A 25,509-nucleotide genomic window follows, 5' to 3' on the forward strand; every position below is an offset into this window, starting at 1 on the left:
GAGTGGGGGATGGAACTGGGATAAATTTAAACACAACAAAATTTGCTGTTCTTAGTGAAAATCAGCTCTTTTTCTTTAATAAGCATTCTCCAGGTTCTGGTCCAAGATGGTGACATAGCAGCCTCCTGAACTTACATCCACCCATGGAAACACCAAATCTCCAACTACATACAGCAATTTCCCTCTGAACAAAATCCAGAAACTAGCTGAGAGAATTCTACACATTGGGCAAATGAGAAATAACCACACACCCACATCAAAACAGATAGAAAAGGCAGAGAGACACTCTCACCAAAAACACCATCCCCAGCTACATTGCCAGACAATTGGGAGAGAAGGCCCAACTTCCAGCTTCTTGAGGATAGAAGGGTTTGGATGCCACATCTAACACTCTAACATTTAAGACTTCTACCTGAGGGATGGGCCTCCAGAACACCTATCTCTGAAGGCCAAGGTGGATTGTTTCCATGAGGCCCACAAGACTATAACAAACAAAGAAACAGTTCTTAATGAGTATGTGATGACTCACTGTGGTTAGTCTCCCTAGGCTCAGCACAGAGGGAGCAGGCAAAAAATGCCCAGCCCCCAGTGTATCTCTGTAAGAGGCCTATTTGCATACTTTAAAATTGGCTGCCTAAGGGTCAGGCTTCTAAATTAGTACATATCTAGGAGCTGACTATAATCCTCCCTGGAGACTGGGAAGTCCAGCAGACACCACCTCTGCCCTATTACTTGAACCTGTAATAAATTGCAAATATCTCCCTGGAAGGAGCTTATACACACATATGGTGCCTCAAATTTTGAGGTTGCTGCACAAGACACAGACTTCTAGATTGCCTGGCTCAGATAGCTTATGGGGCTGGCATTTACAAGTGCACAGACGTTTAACAAACAAAGAAGCAGTTGTTAATAAGTGAAGGAGCTCCCACTCATGGCTATACATCTGGGCCCAGTGCAGTGTGAGGTGGCATAAAAGCCCATCTCCAAGTTTATTCCTGGAAAGGCCCTAACAACATACTTTCTCAGCTGCTACCTCAGGGTCTGGCTTCCAGTCAGTCTGCATGTAGGAACTGAATGTGATCCTCCACTTTGGGACACTGACAGGCCTTGGCACACCCTCAATCAATGAGAGCCACTAAGAACTAAGAAAGCAGCTTGGACAATCAAAAAGGTTTGAGAGATAGCAAAGAACTTGTGCCAGGATGATTGAAAATGATCATTTCCTACATGAGACAACTCCATCAAGATTGGAAGTGGCCGCTGTTTATCTAATCCACAGAAACTAACACAGAGTATCAGGGAATATGAAGAAAGAAAAGAATATGCTCCAAAGAAAAGTAAAAGATAAAACTCCAGAAACAAACTTTAAGGAATTGGAGATAAGTGATTTACCTGATAAAAAGTTCACAATCATGGTCACAAAGATGCTGACCAAGATTAGAAAAACAATGCATGGAAAAAGTGAGAATTTCAGTGAAGAGAAAATGTAAGAAAGTACTAAAACATTACAGAGCTGAAGAATACAATAGCTGAACTGAAAAATTTATTAGAGGGATTTGATAGCAGATTAGGTAAAGTGAAAGAAGGGTCAGTTAACACAAAGACAAGACAGTAAAATTTATCCCATCAGAGAAGTAGAAAGAAGAAAGAATGAAAAAGAGTGAAGATAGCTTAAGGGATTTATGGGATACCATCAAGTGGACTAATAAATATTCTCATTACACGGGTCCCAGAAGGAGAAGAGTGAGACAAAGAAGCATAAAGCTTATGCAAAGAAATAATGGCTGAGGGAGGGAAGTTAAGATGGAGTCGTAGGCAGACTCTGAACTCACCTCCTCCTGTGGACACAGCCAATTTACAACTACTCGTTGAAAAATTACCCCTGAGACAAAACTGAAAACTGGATAAGAGAAACTCCTGCAACAATGGACAATCCTAATTGAGGTGGAAGAGGCAGAAACTCCCTTCTGGAGAGGAAAAACGCCGCCTTCAGAAGCCGCAGCACTTCACGGCCGCCTGGGAGGAGCCCACAGGTACACAGCCCTCCCTGGAGGAGCGGGACCTGAGCCAGGGAGCGCCCCCGCTGTGGGCATTTTGTGGACCCAGCACCATTGAGACGAGTGGTAGAATATCTGACTTTCCCTGCTACTAAAATGTTGGGGAGCACCCCCAGAAAAGCTGGTTCACAAAGAAATGAAAACTGGCTCATAAAGGGCCCACCCGCAAAATCACCTGTTTCAGAAAGCAACCTAAAATCACCAGAAAGAAAGGCGCACAGTGCTTTGGTGAAAAGAGACTCACATGATAGGCCCTGGGTGCATCTCGGTGAGGGGTGAGACCTCTCCAGGGACTGGGACATTGGCGGTGGCGATTGTTGTGGCCTGGTGTGGGCATGCTGACAAAGATGCCGTTGGAGTTCTCCCTGTGGTCTGCTAGCCCAGGGTCTGACCCACCCACTAGAGCACCGATTTAATCCAGGTCAGCCAGGGCAGACAGCCCACCCTAGAGACTGGCCCCACTCAACAACAAGCCTTCAGGCAACTTGTGGGCCTGCATAGATTGGTGACTGGATTCTCTGCAGCCTGGCAACTGAGCCGAATTCAGCGGGGCAAGACATGCACAAGAAGCAGGTGGAGAGTGTGGGGCAGTGGTGGAGTGTGTGGGGCTCCCACCGTGGAGAGACTGGGTCCACTTTGGGAGGTCGGGGCACACACATGGGGCAGGACTGTGTTGACCATGTGTGTGGACATGTGGGTGGCAGGGCTTGTCAGCTGCAGAAGACTTGTGCTTCTCAAAGACCCACATAGGGGGTTTGGCCCACCTTCCAAAGCCTGAAATAATTGGGTGCTCCCGTGGCTGAGGCCAGCCCCACCCAGCTGCAATCCTCAGAGAGCTGACAAGAGACCTAAAGGCTGGAGGCTTATAGCAATTGTAAGGCCCTGAGCCTAACAACCTGCCACACTGGGGGCCTACTCACTTAAAAGAAATACTGCAACACAAATGTGGTATTAGAACTTGCGGCCAACTGTGCTGGGACTCCCCACACCTGATAAAGAGACTAAAGGGCCCACAACAACTACAAGCAGCTGAGCATTACAACAGCTGGCCAGGAGCATAACTCGGCCTCCCTGGGCGCCTATAGGGAGAGCAAACATGCCACAACAGAAGGACACATGTAGCTCACATAGGGATCACCACTGGAACATTGAGAACTGAGGAAAGGACACTGCAGGCCTCCTAAGCCATCACTTTCATAAGGTCACCTATCCAAGAGCAGGAGATGTAGCTGACCTACCTAATACGTAGACACAAGCACAGGGAAAGAGGCAAAATGAGGAGGCAAAGGAATACATTCCAAGTAAGGGAACAGGACAAAACCCCAGAAAAGAAACTAAGTGAAACAGAAATGAGCAACCGACCTGACAGAGAGTTCAAACAAAGAGTGTTAAGGATGCTCACTGATCTGGGGAGAAGAATAGATAAACTCAGTGAGAATGTCAACAAAGAAATGGAAGATATAAAAAAGAACCAATCAGAAATGAAGAATACAATACTGGAAATGAAAAATTCATTAGAGGGACTCAAAAGCAGAGTAGAGGATACAGAAGAACGGATCTGTGAGCTGGACAAAAGACTGGAAGAAATTACCCAAGCTGCACAGGTAAAAGAGAAAAGAATTAAAAAGAGTGAGGACAGTCTAAGGGAAATCTCGGACAAAATCAAGCTCACTAACATCTGTATTATAGGTGTCCCGGAAGGAGAAGGGCGAGACAAAGGGGCAGGGAATCTATTTCAAGAAATAATAGATGAAAACTTCCCTAACCTAAGGAAGGAAACAGACATCCAGTTAGAGGAAGCACAGAGAGCCCCAAACAAGATAAACCCAAAGAGGCCCACACCAAGACACATCATAATCAAAATGTCCAGAATTAAAGATAAGGAAATAATCCTAAAAGCTGCAAGAGAAAGTCAAGTTAAATACAAAGGAAACCCCATAAGGCTATCAGCTGACTTCTCAGCAGAAACCTTACAGGCTAGAGGAGAGTGGCACAATATATTTAAAGTGCTAAAAGGAAAAAACTTACAGCCAAGAATACTCTACCCAGCAAAGTTATCATTCAAAATGGAAGGAGAGATCAAAAATTTCCCAGACAAGCAAAAATTAAAGGAGTTTGTCGTACTACAAGAAATACTAAAGGGACTGATTAAAGGGGAAAAGACAAGTCCACAAATAGGAAAAATTATCTATTTCCATGATAATAACGTAATGGATAAAAAATGCACAAAAAAGAGGTTAGATATGATGTCAAAAACATAAAATGAAGGAGGAGGGGAGTTAAAGAGTAGAGCATTCAGACAGAGGTCAAACTAATGAGACCATCAATTCTGTATAGAAGAAGAAAGGAACAGAAAAGTACTACTATAACACTGAGAAAAAAAGTTAAAAAATGGCAGTAAGTACATACTTATCAATAGCTACTTTAAACATCAATGAACTGAATGCTCCAATTAAAAGGCATAGGGTGGCTGATTGGATAAAAAAACAAGACCCATATATATGCTGCATACAAGAGACACACTTCAGACCTAAAGACACTCACAAACTGAAAGTGAAGGGATGGGAAAAGATACTCTACACAAATGGCAATGAAAAGAAAGCTGGGGTAGCAGTACTCATATCAGACAAAATAGACTTTAAAACAAAAACTGTAAAAAGAGACAAAGAAGGACATTACATAATGATCAAGGGAACAATCCAACAAGAGGATATAACACTTGTAAATATCTACGCACCCAATGTAGGTGCACCTAAATATATAAAGCAATTATGAACAGACATAAAAAGGGAAAGAGACAGTAACACAATAATAGTAGGGGACTTTAACTCTTTACTTACACCAACAGATAGATCATCCAAACAGAAGATTAATAAGGAAACATTGGCCTTAAACGACACACTAGAACAGATGGACCTAGTAGATATATACAGAACATTCCATCCAAAAACCGAAGAATACACTTTCTTTTCTAATGCACTTGGAACCTTCTCCAGGATTGATCACATATTAGGCCACAAAACAAGTCTCCATAAATTTAAGAAGATTGAAATAATACCAAGCATCTTTTCTGCCCACAACAGTATGAAACTGGAAATCAACTATAGGAAGAAAATGAGAAGAGCCACCAATATCTGGAGATTAAACAAAATGCTACTGAACAATGACTGGGTCAATGCAGAAATCAAAGAAGAAATAAAAAAATTCCTGGAGACCCATCAAATTCAAAATATGACATGCCATATTTTATGGGATACAGCAAAAGCGGTTCTAACAGGGACGTTTATAGCAATACAGGCCTATCTGAACAAACAAGAAAAATCTCAATTAAACAATCTAACAATGCACCTAAAGGAACTGGAAAAAGAAGAACAAACAAAGCCCCAAATCAGTAGAAGAAGGGAAATCATAAAAATCAGAGCAGAAATAAATGAAATAGAGACCAAAAAACAATAGAAAACATTAATAAAACCAAGAGCTGGTTCTTTGCAAAGATCAACAAAATTGACAAACCTTTAGCTAGACTCACCAAGAAAAAAAGAGAGACGGCACAAATAAGTAAAATCAGAATTTAAAGAGGAGAAATTACAACAGACACCTCAGAAATACAAAAGATTATAAAGAGAATACTATGAAAAGCTATATGCCAATGAATTCAACAATCTGGAAGAAATGGATAAATTCTTAGAATCATACAACCTTCCAAAACGGGATCAAGAAGAAGTAGAGAACTTGAATAGACCAATCACCAGTAAGGATATCGAAACAGTAATTAAAAACCTCCCCAAAAATAAAAGTGCAGGACCAGACGGCTTCCCTGGTGAATTCTACCAAACATTCAAAGAAGACTTCATACCTATCCTTCTCAAACTCTTCCAAAAACTTGATGAGGGGGGAAGCTCCCTAACACATTCTACGAAGCCAACATTACCCTGATACCAAAGCAGACAAGGACAACACAAAAAAAGAAAACTACAGGCCAATATCACTGATGAACATCGATGTAAAAATTCTCAACAATATACTAGCAAATTGCATACAACAATACGTTAAAAAGATTATACACCATGATCAAGTGGGATTTATTCCAGGTATGCAGGGATGGTTTAACATTCGCAAATCAATCAACATGATACACCACATTAATAAAATGAAGGATAAAAATCACATGATCATCTCAATAGATGCAGAGAAAGCATTTGACAGGCTACAGCATCCATTTATGATAAAACCTCTGAATAAAATGGGTATAGAAGGAAAGTACCTCAACATAATAAAGACCATATATGACAAACCCACAGCTAATATCATCCTTAATGGTGAAAAACTGAAAGCTATCCCTCTAAGAATAGGAACCAGACAAGGATGCCCACTCTCACCACTCCTGTTTAACATAGTACTGAAAGTCCTAGCCAGAGCAATCAGGCAAGAGAACGAATTAAAAGGGATCCAAATTGGAAAGGAAGAAGTGAAACTGTCACTATTTGCAGATGACATGATTTTATATATAGAAAACCCTAAAGAATCCACCAGAAAACTTTTAGAAGTAATAAATATGGTAAAGTTGCAGGATACAAAATCAACATACAAAAATCAGTTGCATTTCTATACACTAACAACGAAGTAGCATAAAGAGAAATTAAGAATACCATCCCATTTACAATTGCAACAAAAAAGAATAAATTATCTAGGAATAAACTTAACCAAAGAGGTGAAAGATCTGTACACGGAAAACAAAAAATCATTGCTGAAAGAAATTGAAGACACAAAGAAATCGAAAGATATTCTGTGCTCTTGGATTGGAAGAATTAACATAGTTAAGATGTCCATACTTCCTAAAGCAATCTATTTATTCAATGCAATCCCTATCAAAGTTCCAACAACACTTTTCACAGAAATAGAGCAAAGAATCCTAAAATTTATATGGAACAACAAAAGACCCCGAATAGCTAAAGGAATCCTGAGAAAAAAGAACAAAGTTGGAGGTATCACACTCACTGATTTCAAAATATACTACAAAGCTATAGTAACCAAAACAGCATGGTACTGGCACAAAAACAGACACACAGATCAATGTAATAGAATCGAAAGCCCAGCAATAAACCCACACATCTATGGACAGCTAATCTTTGACAAAGGAGTCAAGAACATACAATGGAGAAAAGAAAGTCTCTTCAACAAATGGTGTTGGGAAAACTGGATAGCCACATGCAAAAAAATGAAAGTAGACCCTTACCTAACACCATACACAAAAATTAACTCCAAATGGATGAAAGAGTTGAATGTAAGACCTGAAACTATGAAACTTCTAGAAGAAAACATAGGCAGTACACTCTTCGACATTGGTCTTAGCAACATATTTTCAAGCACCATGTCTGATGGGGCAAGAGAAACAATAGAAAAAATAAACAAATGGGACTACATCAAACTAAAAAGCTTCTGCTCAGCAAACCATCAACACAATGAAAAGACAACCTAACAATTGGGAGTAGTTATTTGCAAACCATACATCTGATAAGGGCTTAATCTCCAAAATATATAAAGAACTCATGCATCTCAACAACAAAAAAACTAACAACTCAATTAAAAAATGGGCAAAAGACCTGAACAGACATTTCTTCAAAGAAGATATACTGATGGCCAACAGACACACGAAAAAATGTTCAAAATCATTAACTATCAGGGAAATGCAAATAAAAACTACAATGAGATATCACCTCACGCCCGTCAGAATGGCTATAATCAACAAGACAGGAAACATATGTTGGAGAAGATGTGGAGAGAAGGGAACTCTCATACACTGCTGGTGGGAGTGCAAACTGGTGCTGTCACTATGGAAAACAGTATGGAGATTCCTCAAAAATTCAAGGCTAGAACTACCATATGATCCAGCTATTCCACTGCTGGGTATTTATCCAAAGAACTTGAAAACACCAATGTGTAAAGATACATGCACCCCTGTGTTCATTGCAGCCTTATTCACAATAGCCAAGACTTTGAAGCAACCTAAGTGCCCAACAAGGCACGAATGGATAAAGAAGATGTGGTATATATACACAATGGAATACTACTCAGCCAAAAGAAACGATGAAATCCCGCCATTTGTGATAACATGGATGGACATTTCGGCTATTATGCAAAGCAAAGTAAGTCAGATGGAGAAGGTCAAATACCATATGATTTCCTTCATTAAGTAGTAGATAATAACAACAATAAACAAACACATAGAGACAGAGATTGGATTGGTGGTTACCAGAGGGAAAGTGGGGAGGGAGGAGGGCGAAAGGGATAATTTGGCACATGTTTGTGGTGATGGGTTGTAATTAGTATTTGGGTGGTGAACATGATGTAATCTATGCAGAAATAGAAGTATACTTATGTACACCTGAAATTTATACAATGTTATAAACCCATGTTACTGCCATAAATAATAATAAAAAAAAAAGAAAGAAAGAAATAATGGCTGACAATATCCGCAACCCGGGAAAAGAAGTAAGCATTCAGATCCATGAAGCTCAGTTAGATACTAAATAAGAAGAATGAAAACAGTCCAACACCAAGATACTTTTTAATTAAGTTGTCAAATGTTAAACACAAGGAGAGAATCTTAAAAACAGCAGCAGAGATAACAACTTGTTATATACAAGGAAACCCCCATCAGACTAAAAGTAATGTTTTCAGTAAAAATTTTGCAGGCCAGAAAGATGTGACGTGATATACTCAAAGTGCTGAGCGAAAAAAAAACTGTCAAAGTTGTCCTTCCAAAGTGAGGGAGAGATCGAGTTTTCCAGATAAGCAAAAGCTGAAGGAGTTCATCACCACTAGAGGAGCCTTACAAGAAATATTAAAGGAATTTCTTCAAGCTGAAAAGAAAGGATGCTAATTAGTAACAGGAAAGCATATGAAAGTCTAAATCTCACTGTTAAAGGTAAAGATATAGTTAAATTCAGAATACTCTAATATTGAAATGGTGGTGGATATATGACATAACTTTAGTGTGAAACTTAAAAGACAATGGTATTAAAAATAACTATAACCACAATATTTATTAATGGACGCAGGGGGTAGAAAGATGTAAATTGTGACATCACAAACAAAATGCGGGAAGGAGAGTAAAAGTATTGTGCTTTAGTATGCAAACAAAATAACAAAATTAATGTAGCAGTTTAAAGTAGACTGGTAAACACAAAGCAAAAATATATAGTAGCTATAAAAAGATAAAGAGAAACGAATCAAAGTATAACACTACAGATAATTACCAAGTCGCAAAGGAAGACAGCAAGAGAGGAAGAAAGCAACAAAAGATCTACCAAACAACCAGAAAATAATAAACAAAATGGCAATAATAACTCCTTACCTATCAATAATTACTTTAAGATTCAATGAATAAATTCTCCAGTTAAAACATATAGAGTGGCTGAATGGATAAAAAAACAAGACCCAACTAGGTGCTCCCTACAACAGACTCACTTTAACTTTAAGGACACACAGAGGCTCTAAGTGAAGGAATGAAAAAAGATATTCCATGCAAATGAAAAACTAAACGAGAGCATGAGTAGGTATACTTATATTAGACAAAATAAACTGTAAGTCAAAAACTGTAATGAGACAAAGAAGGCATTGATAAATGGGTCAATTCATCAAGAAGAAATAACAATTGTAAGTATATATGCATCCACATTGGAGTACCTAAATATATTATGCAAATATTAACAGATCTGAAGTGAGAAATAGACAGCAATACAATAATAGCAGGGGACTTCAATACCCCACTTTCCACAATGGATACATCATCCACACAGAAAATCAATAAGGAAATATTGTACATGAACTCCACTTTAGACCAAATGGTCCTAAGAGATATACACAGAACATTCAATCCAACAGCAGCAGAATACACATTCTTCTCAAGCACACACGGAACATTCTCCAGGATAGATCACATGTTAGGCTACAATAACAAGTCTTAACAAATTTTAAAAGACTGAAAGCATACCAAGCATCTCTGTTTATCACAATGATATGAAACTAGAAATGAATAACAGGAGGGAGCCTGGAAAATTCACAAATATGTGGAGATTGACAATATACTTCTTAACAACAAATGAGTCATGGGAAAATCAAAGGAGGGATAAAAAATATCTTGAAATAAATGAAAATGAAAACACAAGATACAAAACTCATTGGATGCAGGAAAAGTAGTTCTAAAAGGGAAGTTTATGGGATAAATGACTAATTTAAGAAAAAAATGATATCAAATAAACAACCTAACTTTAACCTCAAAGAAATAGAAAAACAAGAATGAAATAAGCTCAAAGTTGGTAAAAGAAGCAAAAAAAAAAAGGTCAGATCAGAAATAAATGAAATAGACACTATAAAGATATTAGAAAAGGTAAATGAAACTAACAATTAGCTTTTGGGAAGAGAAAAATGGACAAACTTTTAGCTAGACTCAGAACAAAAAGACAAAAAAATAAAATCAGCAAAGAAAGAAGAGACATTACAACTGAAACCACAGAAATACAAAATATCATAGGGACTACTATGAATAATTATACTATGCCAATGAATTAGATAAACTAGAAGAAATGGATAAATTTCTAGAATATACAGCCTACCAACACTGAATTATGAAGATATAGAAAATTTTAACAGACTGACAATGAGTAAGAAGATTGAATCAGTCATCAAAAGTCTCCCGAAAAAGAAAAGTACAAGAGTAGATGGCTTCACTGGTGAATTCTATGACTCACTTAAAGAAAAATTATTACCAATCCTTGTCAAACTTCAAAAAAATTGAAGAGGAGCGAACAATTCCAAACTCATTTTATGAGGCCAGCATTACCTGGATTCCAAAGCCAAACAAGGACACTATAAGAAATGAAAATTATGGGCCAGTATCCCTGATGAACATAGATGCAAACATCTTCAGCAAAATAGTATAAAACCAAATTCAATAGCACATTAAAAGGATTCTACACCATGACGTAGTCAGATTTTTCCTGGGATGCAGGACTGTTCAACATAAACAAATAAACGTGATACACCACACTAACAAAGTGAAGGATCAAAATCGTGTGATCAGTAGATGCAGAAAAAACATTTGACAAAATGCAACACGTAAAAACTCTCAAGAAATTAAGTATAGAAGCAATACACCTCAACATGATAAAAGCTATTGATGACAAGCCCACATTGAGCATCATACTCAGTGGTGAAAAGTTGAAAGCTTTTCCTCTAAGATGAGGAACAAGACAAGGGTGCCCAATATTGCAACTTTTATTTAACTGAGTGCTGGTAGTTTTAGCCAAAACAGTTAGGCAAGAAACAGAAATAAAAGACATTCAAATAGGAAAAGAAGAATTAAAATTTTCTCTTTGCAAATGACATGATCTTATATATAATAACATCCTAAAGACTCCACAAAAATGTTAAAGCTAACAAATGAATTCAGTAAAGTTGCAGGATACGAAATCAACATGTAAAAATCAGTTGCATTTCTATACACTGACAATTAACTATTCAAAAAACATATTAGGAAAACAATCTCATTAAAGATAGCAACAACAAAATAAAATACTTGGGAATAAATTTAATCAAGGAGGTAAATGATCTGTACACTGAAAACTACAAGACACTGATGAAAGAAATGGAAGAAAACAGAAATAAATGTAAAGATATCTCATCTATAAATAGGATGAATTAATATTGGTAAATCTCCATTCTACTCAAAGCGATCTGCACATTCAATGCAATCCCTATCAAAATTCCAATGACGTTTTTCAAAGAAATAGAAAAAACAATCCTAAAATTTGTATGGAACCACATAAAACCTTGAATAGCCACAGTGATCTCAAGCAGGAAGAACAAAGCTGGAGGCATCACACTTACTGACTTCAAGCTATATTACAAAGATATAGTAATTAAAGCAGTATGGTATTGGCATAAAAGCAGACACATAGACCAATGGAACAGAATAGAGGTCCAAGAAATAAACTCATGCATATACCGTCAACTTCTTTTTGACAAAGATGCCAAGAATATACAATGGATAAAGGATAGTCTCTTCAATAAATGATGTTTGGAAAACTGTACATCCACATATAAAAGAATGAAATTAGGGCCTTATTTTATAATACACAAAAATAAACTCAAAATGGATTAAGGCTTAAATCATAAGACCCAAAACCATAAAACTCCTAGGAAAAAAACAAGAAAGCTCCTTGACATTGGTCTTGGTAATGACTTTTTAGAATTGACGCCAAAAGCACACGCAAAAAAAGCAAAAATAAACAAGCAGAACTACATCAAACTAAAAAAGTTTCTGCACAGCAAAGGAAACAATCAATAAAATGAAAAAGCAACTATGAAATAGGAGAAAATATTTACAAACCGGATATCTGATAATGGGTTAATATACAAAATATATAGAGAACTTGTACAACTCAATAGCTGAAATTCAAATGGCTTTATTGAAAATGGGCATAGGACCTGAATAGACATTTTTTTCAAAGAAGACATACAAATGATCAACAGGTATATAAAAATATGCTGAACATCTCTAATAATCAGTGAAATGCAAATCAAAACCGCAATGAGATGCCACCTCAGATCTGTTAGGATGGCTATTATTATAGGTTGGAGAGTATGTGGAGAAAATGGAACCGTGTACACTGTTGTGGGTAGTGTAAATTGTTACAGCCATTACGGAAAACATAATTGAGGTTCCTCAAATAATTAAAAATAGATCTACGATATGATCCAGCATTCCTGCTTCTGAGTATATATCCAAAGGAATTGAAATAGAGTCTTCAAGAGTTATCAGCACTCCCATGTTCACTCCAGCATTATCTATAATAGCCAAGATATGGAAACAACCTAAATGTTCATTAACAGATGAATGGGTAAAGAAAATGTGGTGTGTGCATATATATATATACCTATACACACACACACTTATATACATATGCACAATGGACTACCATTCAGCTTTAAAATTGAAGGAGATCTTGCCATTTGTGACCACATCGATAAACCTGGAGGCATTAGGCTAAGTGAAATAAACCAGACACAGAAAGACATACATTGCATGATCTCACTTATATGTGGATTATTTAAGAAAATAATCTATTTTAATGTGTAAATAATGTATACATATTTAATATGTGACATCAATAACATTACGGGGTGACTGGGCTATATAGGTGTAGAGTTTTTGTGTATGTGGGGAAGACTAGCCCTGAGCTAACATCCGATGCCAATCCTCCTCTTTTTTGTTGAGGAAGGTTGGCCGTGGGCTAACATCCATGCCTATCTTCCTCTACTTTATGTGGGACACCACCATAGCATGACTTGACAAGTGGTGCTTTGGTGTGTGCCCGGGATCCAAACCTGTGAACCCCAGGCCCCTGAAGTGGAGTACGTGCACTTAACCGCTGCATCACTGAGCTGGCTCCCTAGGTGTAGAGTTTTGTATGCTATTGAAGTTAGGTTGTTATCAATTCAAAATACATTGTTGTAACTTTATGATGTTATATGTAATACCTATGATAACCACAAAAAATATTTTTAGAATATTCATGAAAGGCAATGAGAAGGAAATCAAAACATGTAACTACAAATTGTCAAGTAAATCTAAAGGAAGGCAGTAATGGAGGAAATGAGGTGCAAAAATATATGACATAGGAAAAAATAGCAAAATGGCAAAGAAAATTCTTCCCTATCAGTAATTACTTTAAATGTAAATGGATAAACTACCCATTCAAAAGATATTGATTGACAGACTATATTAAAATAATATGATCCAACTATGTGCTGCCTACAAGAGACTCACTTTAGATTTAAACACACACACATGTTGAAAGGAAATAATCAATAGAATGAAAAGTCATCCTATGGAATGGGAGAAAATATTTCCAAGACATATATCTGATAAGATGTTGATACTCCAAATATATAAGAAACTCCTACAACTTAATAGCAAAAATACAAATAACCCAATTAAGAAGTGGGCAAAGGACTTGAATAGACATTTCTCCAAAGAAGATATACAAAGGGACAACAGATATATGAAAATTTTCTCAAAATCACTAATCATCAGGGAAATGCAAATCAAAATCACAGTGAGCTATCTCCTCACACCTATTAGGATGGCCATTATCATGAATAAACCACAAAGAGAAAATAACAAGGGTATGTGAGAGTGTGGAGAAACTGAAAATCTTTTGCATGTTGGTGGGAATGTAAAATGGTGCAGCTGCAATAGAAAACAGTATGTAAATTTCTGAAAAATTAAAAACAAAATCACCATATATTAAAACAATCACACTTTTGGGTATTTATCCAAAAGAATTGAAATCACTATCTTGAAGAAATATTTGTGCTCCCAATTCATTGTAGCATTATTCACTATAACCAAGAGGTGGAAACAACCTAAATGTCCATTGGTAGATGAATGAATAAAGAAAATGTGGTATATATGTTCAATGGAATATTATTCAGCCATCAAAAAGAAGGAAACCCTGCCATATGCAACAACATGGGTAAACCTGGAGGACTTTATGCCAAGTGAATGGATATAAAGTTTCAGTTATTCAAGGTAAGTAGGCTCTAGAGATCTGTTGTACAACACTGTGCCTATAATTAACAATACTGTATTGTGCACTTAAAAATTGTTGAGAGGGTAGATCTCACGTTAATTTTTCTTACTACAATAAAACAAAGATAAAAGAGGGCCAGCCCTGGTGGTTCGGTGTGCTCTACTTTGGGGGCCCGGGTTCAGTTCCCGAGCATGGACCTACACCACTCATCTGTCAGTGGCCGTGCTGTGGCGGTGGCTCACATACAAAAAGAGGAAGATTGGCAGCAGATGTTAGCTCAGGGTGAATCTTCCTCAGCAAAAAAAGAAAACAGAAAATGTGGCATATACATATGATAAAATATTAATCAGATTTAAAAAGAAGGAAATCCTGTCATGCGCTATCACATGGATGAACCTTGAGGACATTATATTAAGTGAAATAAGCCAGTCACAGAAGGACAAATGCTGCATGATTCCACTTACACTAGGTATCTAAATTAGTCAAACTCATTGAAGCAGTAAGTAGAATGGTGGTTGCCATAGGCTGGAGGGAAGAGGAAATCAGTGCGTTTAGAGTTTCAGTCATGCAAGATAAAAAAGTTCTAGAGATCTGCTGTAAAGCAATGCGCATATAGTTAACAGTACTGTACTATACATTTAAAAATTTTTAAGAGGGTATATTTCATGCTGCATGTTTTTTACCACAATGAAAAAAGAAAACGAGGGGGAAATTTAGACATCCTCAGATAAAAAAGAGCTGAGGGAGTTCATTACCACTAGACCTGCACTACAGGAAATACTAAAGGGAGTCTTTCAGGTTGAAATTAAAGCACACTACACAGTAACTTGAAGCTATATAAAGATATAAAGGTAGGATTAGGCACATGTGTGTGGTGATGGATTGTAATTAGTATTTGGGTGGTAAACATGATGTAATCTATGCAGAAATAGAGGTATAATTATGTACATCTTAAATTTATACAATGTTATAAACCAGTGTTACTGCAATAAAAAAATCCCTAGAGAAGGTAAATACATGGGCAAATGTTTAAAAAAAAACAGTATGATTATAATTTTGGTTTGAAACTCCACTTCTTATTTTCTACAAGATTTAAGAGACAAATTCATAAGATAATTATATATCTATGTTCATGGCTACACAATATATAAAGGTGTTTTTGACATCAATAATATAAAGTGAGAGCATTCAGAGATGTAAAGGAATAGAGTTTTGGCATGCAACTGAAGTTAACATGGTATCAATATAAAATAGATTTCTTATGACTTTAGAAAGTTATAGGTAATCTCCATGGTAACCGCAACAAAAATATCTATAGAATATACACAAAATGAAATGAGAAGGAATGAAAATATCATTATAAAAAAATCAACTAAACACAAAGGAAGGAAGTAATGGAGGAAATGAGGAACAAAAAAGTCTATAAGACATATGGAAAACAACAAAATGGCAAAATAAGTCTTCCATATCACTAATTATGTGAAATGTAATCAGATTAAACTGTCCAAACAAAAGGCATAGATTGACATAACTGCATGTGACTCTTCAATTATGTCAATTAAAAATTCAATTTAAAAAAAGAGGTGCTCCTGCACAAAGGGTTCTGAGGTCAAACATGTTTGCACATGCAGCATGACATAAATTTAAACCACTTTCTATACTGCAAAAAAAGGCTATTAAAACTAATATATTTTTAGCAAAGTCAAAGGATTCAAGGGTAATATACAAAAATCAATCATTACTATGTAGTAGATGTAGTAGCAATGAACAATGTAAATTATTTTTTAAAAACAGTACAATTTACAATAGTGCAAAAAACATGGAATACTTAGTTATAAACCTGACAAAATATGTGCAAGGTCTATATGCTGAAAGATAAAAAAAACACTTCTGAAAGACAAGAGTAGTCCTAAATATTATACCATGTTCATAGATGAGACTATTCAATATTGTTAAGATATCAATTCTTGCCAAAAGTTTTATAGATTAAATGTAATTTCAACAGGGTTTTTTTGGTAGAAATTGGCAAAGTGATTATAAAATTTGCATGGAAAGATGAATGATTTAGACTAGCCAAAACAATTTCTTTTAAAAAAGAACGAAGTTGGAGGATGTAAGCTACTTGACTTTAAGACTTACTATTAGGCTGCAGTAATTGAGTGAGATATTGACAAGTGCATAGACATACATAGATTAATGTAACTGAATAGAGAATCCAGAAATAAATCCACACATGTATGGTCAACTATTTTTGATAAAGGTGCAAAGACATTTCAATGGAGAAAAGATAGTTTTTCCAACAAATGATACAGGAAGTGTTGTACATTTATATACCCCCCCAAAATCAAACCATTCCTCACAATGTATAATTAACTCAAAATGTATCATGCACCAAAATGTAAAGCTTAAAACTGTAAAACTTCTACAAAGAAATATCACAAAGTTTTAATAGATATGACACTAAAGTCACAATCCATAAAATAAAAAATAGAAAAAATGGACTTCAAAATTAACTTCTTTTCAATGAAATACACTACAAGAAAATGAAAAGAAAAAAGTCTCAGAGAAAATACAAAATACTTATAAAGCACATATCTGACAAAGAATTTGTATATAGGATGTATAAGGAACACTCACAGATCAATAATGAGAATACAAAGTATCCAAATTTCAAAAATGTGCAAAAGGTTTAACAGATACTTCATCAAAGAGATAACGGCATGGCAAAAACACATGAACAAGATGCACACCATCAAGAATCATTAAGGAAATACACACTTAGACTTGATAAAATTAAAAAAAAGAACTACTGTACCAAGTGTTGATGAGTGTGTGGAGCAACTGGAACTGACATACATTGCTGGTGGGATGGCAAAATGGTACAATTACTCTGGAAAATATTTCTTTTCTTAAAAAGTTTCTTAAAAAGTTAAACATACTCTTCTTACCATATGATTCAGCAATCTTACTCTTAGTTATTCATCCAGGAGAAATGATAACTTGTGTTCTCACAAAAATATTCACATATATATTTATATAGCAGCTTTATTAATAATTACCTAAATCTAGAAAGAACCCAAATTAGTGAATGAATAAACTGTGACACATTCATATAATGGGACACTATTCATTAATAAAAATAAATAAATAAAAGAACTACTTTACACACAAAAACATTAATCAATTTCTAATGTAGGATGCTAAGTGAATGAACCCAGGCTTAAAAGGATACATACCGTATGACTCCATTAAAATGACACTCTGTTAACAAAATAGAGACAAAAATCAGATCAGTGGTTGTCAGTAGCTGGAGGTTGGAGAAGAGGTTAACTACAAAGCGGCAGCCTCAGAGAATTTTGGAGAGTGATAGAAACGTTCTCTATCTTGATTGCGGTGGAATTATGTGACTGTGTGCTTTTGTCAAAACACATGGAACAGAACACTAGAAATACTTGGTTTTACAGTATATAAATTTAAAAATAAATAAATTAATAAGATATAACAAATTATGGCAGTAGAGTATAATGATTAAAAGTGCAGACTCTAGAGCCACACTGCCTGTTTTCAAATCCAGGCTGTCCAACTTACTAGCTTTGTGACTCTGTTCAGGTTACTTAAATTAACAATGGTAACCTACCTCTTGCAGTTGTAACAATTAAATGAGTTAACACATATTACAATTACTATTTCTGAATAACATCTTATCCAAAAATTAACGGCATACAACAACAATCATTTATTGTTTTCACGAATCTGCAATTTTGACAGGTTTTTGCAGGGCTAGTGTATCTTTGATCCACACAATATCAGCTGTGGTAGCATGACTGGAGCAGTAAGATCCACTTTCGACATGGCTTACTCCCATGACTGGCAAGTTGTTACTGACTTGATGGCTGTGAGCTCAACTAAGACTGTTGATTAGATAGGGAGGGTGTGTATCCTCAGTTCCCTTCTGTATGGGTCTCTGCACAGGCTGCTTGGGCTTCCCCATAGGATGGTGGCTGAATTGGAAAAGTGAGCATGAAGAAAATAGGGCAAAAGTACATGGCATTTTTATGATTAAGCCTTCAAAATAACATAGCATCACTCTTTCCATACTCTATTATTCAAGGTATTCACAAGGGCTCAAACAGGATCAAGGAGGGTGGACATAGATTCCATGTCTTGATAGAGGAATGACAAAATTCTAGAAGTGCATGTGTCTTGGGAGATATTTTGCAGCCATATTTGAAAAATACAATCAACCACAGTATATACATATAGTTATATATGTATATAGTTACTTTAACATATAGTAAATCTGATATAATGTAAGTACTGTCTGGCATATAAATAGTACTCAATAAAGATTAGATAACATCATTACATAAAGCATATAATTATTGAAAAAATGCTAGATCATAAATTATCTGGAGACCTAAATTTTAATCCCTAGTTCTGCTCCTAGCGACACTCACCCTTCTATACAGTCATGTAACTTTCCAAGGCCTTAGTTTTCTCTTCAGAAAAATAAAGAAATTGAAGCAAACCTATTAATATCCTAAATCAGAGAATTTTAATTGATAAAGCCATTTTCTCACAGAATCTTAAACAGATTTTGGAAAATTTTTAAAGTCAATGTGTTCCTGAGCCAATATAATGAAAACTGAGGATTATTTTAGCTAAGAAATTATGTGTTCCAAGCAAGTTTTGCTTCATGGGCACACAGTCTGAGAATTTGCAAAGAACCCTGTATTCAGAAGGGCCTTGCACTTGGTTTTATGCTCTGCTTTGGCATCTTGAAATTCTTAATAATTTCTGAAAAGGGTCTGTATTTATATTTTACGCGAGGCCTTGCAAATTATTTAGCCAGTGCTGGCTCCAAAATAGGTTTTTAATGAATGTACATTTAATGTAAGTTCATAATTACAGCACTGGGTATTAAAGTCCAGAATCCAAGTTAGTAAATGTGTAACACACTAAACTGTAGAATACAACACAGTCGTAGATAACAGTATATGCAGAAGAGTTATTTCTATTGGTTTTTCTCAAGCTTTACTTATTCTCTTGAACATGTATTCCTTCCAATTGCAACAAGATAATTAACATGACTTCTGGGTGCACATGCACAATAATCTTCGAGGAGGATGTGAAATCCCAACTCTGTCACATGTACAGCAGCTACAAGGATCTCTTAAAAGAATGAAAATAAATGACCTCTCCTTGAAACTCATTTTTGGTGTCTCAATGCATAAGGGCAGGAGTCAGTCTCAAGAGATAATTTCCTCTTATTTTTTACTTTCAATGGAAATAAAATAGTCAATAAGTCAATAAACTTATGGCTTGAGTCTCTTTATTATTGTTTCCTTTGGATTATTATCGTGTTTTTGCATTTAAAAAATTATTTATTTATTTATTTTTGTAAGGAAGATTAGCCCTGAGCTATCATCCATTGCCCATCCTCCTCTTTTTGCTGAGGAAGATTGGCCCTGAGCTAACATCCACGCCCATCTTCCTTTGCTTTATATGGGATGCTGCCGCAGCATGGCTTGACAAGTGGCGTATTGGTCTGCCCCGGATCCAAACCTGTGAACCCAGGACCGTAGCCGAAGTGGAGCACACAAACTTAACTGCTATGCTACCAGGTTGGCCCCTAAAAATTTATTTTTATTGAGAAATAATTTAAATATAACATTTTGTAAGTTTAAGCTGTAAAATGTGTTGATTTGATACATTTATATATTGCAATAGGATTACCACAGTAGCATTAGCTAACACCTCTATATAATTATCATTTCTTTTTTTGTGGTGGGAAGAATTAAGATCTAGTCTCTTAGCAACTTTGAGGTTTATATTACAGTATTGTTGTCTATAATCAATATGCTGTGCGTTAGGTCTCCAGGACTTATTTATTTACAAGTTCCAAGGTTGTACCCTGAAAAATAATATTCACAATTTCCCCACCCCCCAGCTTCTGTTAACTACCATTCTACTCTCTGATTTTATAAGTTCAGCTTTTTTAGATTCCACATATAAGTGATATAATATATCACTTATATATGATATCTTTTATATGATATCATATGGTATTTGTCTTTGTCTGACTTATCTCACTCAGCTTAATGCCCTCCAGGCCCCCCATGTTGTCACAAATGGCAGGATTTCCTTCTTTCTCATGGCTTAATAATACATCATTGCCTATATGTACCACAACTTTATCCTTTCATCCATTGATAGATAAGGTTGTTTGCATATCTTGGCTATTGAAAATAATGCTGCAATAAACATGGGTGTGCATATATCTCTTCAATACCCTGTTTTCATTTCCTTTGGGTATATACCCAGAAGTGGAATTGCTGGATCATATTGTTGTTCTATTGTTAATTCTTTTGAGGAGCCAACATACTGTTTTCTGTTGTGGCTGAACAAATTTACATTCCCATCAACAGTGTACAAGGGTTCCATTATCTCCACATTCTTGCCAAAACTTATCTGTTCTTTTTTTGATGATAGCCATTCGAACAGGTGTGAGGTGATATCTCATTGTGGTTTTGACTTTGCATTTCTCTGGATTAGTGATGTTGAGGATCTTTTCATGTACAGTCATCCCTTGATATCCATGGGAGATTTGTTCCAGGACCCCCTGGGATACCAAAATCTGCAGATACTTAAGTCCCTTAAAATAAATGGCATGGTATTTGCATATAACCTACGCCCATCTTCCCGTATACTTTAAATCATCTCTAGATTACTTATAATACCCAATACAATGTAAATGGCATGTAAATAGTTGTTATACTGTATTGTTTCAGAAATAATGACAAGAGAAAGAAAGTCTGTATATGTTCAGTATAGACAAAACCATCGTAGGCCTTTCAATATGCAGTTAGTTGAATACACAAATCTGGAACCTGTGATATGAAGGGCTGACTGTACCTTTTGGCCATTTGCATGCCTTCTTTGAAAAAATGTCCACAGTCATGTATCACATAACAGGGAGACATTCTGAGAAATTCATCATTAGGTATTTTTTCTCATTGTGCAAGCATCATAGAGTGTACTTTCACAAACCTAGATGGTATAGCCTACTACAATCCTAGGCTATATGGTACCAATCTTATGGGACCACCCTCCTATATGTGGTCCATCATTGACCAAAATGTTGTTATGTGGCATATAACTGTATTTAGTTTTTCTACCCCTATTTTAATTGGATTATTTGGCTTTTTTTAATTGAGTTGTATGAGTTCTTTATATATTTTGAATATTAATCCCTTATCCAATATATAGTTCGCAAATATTTTCTTCCATTCTGTAGGTTGCCTTTATATATTTTTTAAATTTTTTCCTTTGCTGTACAGAAGCTTTTTAGTTTGATGTAGTCCCACTTATTGATTTTTGCTCTTGTTGCTTGAGCTTTTGGCTTCATATCCAAAAAATCATTGCTCAGATGATTGTCAAGGGGCTTCTTCCTTATGTTTTCTTCTAGAAATTTTACAGTATTGAGTCTTATGCTTCAATCGTCAATCCATTTTGAATTAGTGTTTCTGCGTGGTGTAAGATAGGGGTCCAATATCATTTTTCTGCGTGTGGTTATCCAGTTTTCCTAATATCATTTGTTGAAGAGACTATCCTTTCCCCATTGAGTGTTCTTGGCTCCCATGTCAAACATTAGTTGACCAGATGTGTGGGGGTTTCTTTCTGGAGTCTCTATTCTGTTCCATTGGTCTATGCATCTATTTTATTCCAGTACCATACTGATTTAAGTACTATAGCTTTGTAGTATAGTTTGAAGTCAGGAAGTATGATGCCTCCAACATTGTTCTTCTTTCTCATGATTGCTTTTGCTATTTGGGGTCTTTTGTGGCTCCATATAAATTTTAGGATTTTTTTTTCTACTTATGTAAAGAATGCAATTGGATATTTGGTAGGAATTTCGTTGAATCTATGTATGGTTTTGGGTAGTATAGAGATTTTAACAATAATAATTCTGATTCATGAACATGATATATTTTTCCATTTATTTGTGTCATCTTTAATTTCTTTCATCAAGGCATCAAGGTCTTGTAGTATTCATTGCACAAATTTTTCACTAACTTGGTTAAATTTATTCCTAGGTATTTTATTGGTTTTGATGCTGTTGTGAATGGGAAATTTTCCCATTTCCCAAGTTTTTTAAATTTCTTTCTCTGTTGTTTTGTTGTTAGTGTACAGAAACACAACTGATTTCTGTATGTTGATTTTACATCTGGCGCTTTACTGCATTCATTGATTAGTTCCAACAATTTCTTGGTTGAGTCTTTAGGATTTTTTCTATATAAGGTCATACAATCTGGAATTAACAATTTTTCTTTTTCTTTTCTGATTTGGATATCTTTTATTTCTTTGTCTTGCCTAATTTCTCTGGCTAGGACTTCCATTACTATGTTGAATAAAAGTGGTGAGAGTGGGTACTCTTATCTTGTTCCTGATTAAAGAAAAAGCTTTCAACCTTTCATCGTTAAATATTATGTTAGCTGTGGGCTTGTTGCATATGGCCTTTATTTTTTTGAGGTATAGTCCTTCTACACCCAATTTGTTGAGGATTTTATTCATGAAAAGATGTTATATTTTGTCAAATACTTTTTCTGCATCTGAGATTATCAAATGAATTTTGTCTTTCATTCTATTAACGTGGTGTATTACTTTATTGTTCATTCATATCTTTTCAGATGATGTTTTTTAACTGAGATATAATCGACATATAACATTATATTAATTTTAGGTATACAACATAATTATTTAATTTATGTATATATTGTGAAATGATCACCACAATATATCTTGTTATAGTCCATCACTACACAGTCACAAATTTTATTTTTCTTATGATAACTTATAAAATCTACTCTTAGCAACTTTCAAATATGTAATACAGTATTATTAACTATAGTTATTATGCCTTACACTACATCCCCAGGACTTATTTGTTTTATAACTGGAAGTTTGTACCTTTTGACCCTCTTTACTCATTTTGCCCACCCCCGAACCCCTACCTATTGCAACCATGAACGTGTTCTCTGTATCTATGAGTTTAGTGATTTTTTTTAAGATTCTACATGTAAGTGAGATCACACAGTATTTGTCTTCCTCTGTCTGACTTGTCTCACTTATCATAATGCCCTCAAGGTCCATTTATGTTGTTGCAAATGGCAGGATTTCCTTCTTTTTCTTGGCTGATAATATTCCATTGTATATGTATACCACATTTTCTTTATCCACTCATTCATGGATGGACACTTATCTTGTTTCCATGTCTTGGCTATTGTAAATAATGCTGCAATGAATACGGGAGTGCAGATAGTTTTTTGAGTTAGTGTTTTTATTTCCTTCAGATAAATACCTAGAAGTGGAATTGCTAGATCATATGGTAGTTTTATTTTTAATTTTTTGAGGAACTTCCATGCTGTTTTCCATAGTGGCTGTACCAATATACATTCCCACCAACAGTGCACAAAAGTTCCCTTTTCTCCACATCCTCTCCAACACTTGTTATTTCTTGTCTTTTTGATAATAGCTTTTCTAACAGGTATGAGGTGGTACCTCACTGTGATTTTTGATTTGTATTTCCCTGATAATTAGTGATGTTGAGCACCTTTTCATGTATCTGTACTCCATCTCTATATCTTCTTTGGTAAAATGTCTATTCAGATCCTCTGCCCTTTTTATAATCAGATTTTTTTGTTATTGAATTATTTGTGTTCTTTATGTATTTTGGATATTAACTGTTTATCAGATATATGATTTGTATGTATTTTTCCCATTCGGTGGGTTGCCTTTTCATTTTTTTGATGGTTTCCTTTGCTGTGCAGAGGCATATCACATTTATTGATTTGCATATGTTGAACCATCCTTGCATCCTAGGAATAAATCCTACTTGGTCATGGTATATAATCCTTTTAATATGTTGTTGAATTTGGTTTCTTAAATTTTTTAGTAATTTTTGCATCTATATTCGTCAGGGATATTGGACTATCGTTTTCTTATAGTGTCCTTATCTGCTGTTGGCATCAAGGCAATGTTGATCTCATAAAATAAGTTTGGAAGTGTTCCTTCCTCTTCAATTGTTTTTGGAAGAGCTTGAGAAGAATTGGCATTAATTCCTCTTTAAATGTTTGGTAGCATTTTCCAGTGAAGACATCTGATCTTGGGCTTTTCTGTGTTGGGAGGTTTTTGATTATTGATTCAATCTCCTTACTCCTTTTGGTCTATTCAGACTTTTCTATTTCTTCCTGATTCAGTCTAGGCAGGGTGTATGTTTTTAAGAATTTATCTTTTCTTCTAAGTTATCCAATTTTTTGGCACATAATTGTCCATGGTAGTCACTTATGACCTTATGTATTTCTGTAGTATCAGTTCTAATGTCCCCTCCCTCATTTCTGATTTTATTTGAGTATTCTTTTTTTTCTTAATTAGTCTAGCTAAAGTTTTGTCAATGTTGTTAATCTATCAAAAAAACAACTCTTAGTTTCACTGATTTTTATCTATTGCTTTCTGGTCTCTATTTCGTTTATTTCTACTCTCATCATTATTATTTCCTTCCTTCTGCTCACTTTGGGCTAGTTTGTTCTTCTTTTTCTAGTTCCCTGAGGAGTAAATTTATGTTGTTTATTTGAGATTTCCTATTTTCTTGATATATTCATTTATTGCTATAAACTTCCCTCTCAGAACTTCTTTTTCAACATCCCATGAGTTTTGACACATTGTGTTTCCATTTTCATTTGTTTTGATATATTTTTTTTATTTCTTCTTTGACCCATTGGTTGCTCAGGAGTGTGTTTTTTAAATTTTCATATATTTGTAGACTTTCCAGCTTTCCTCATGTTGTAGATTTC

The sequence above is a fragment of the Diceros bicornis genome, chromosome X (assembly GCF_020826845.1).
Source record: "Diceros bicornis minor isolate mBicDic1 chromosome X, mDicBic1.mat.cur, whole genome shotgun sequence".
NCBI lineage: Eukaryota > Metazoa > Chordata > Mammalia > Perissodactyla > Rhinocerotidae > Diceros > Diceros bicornis.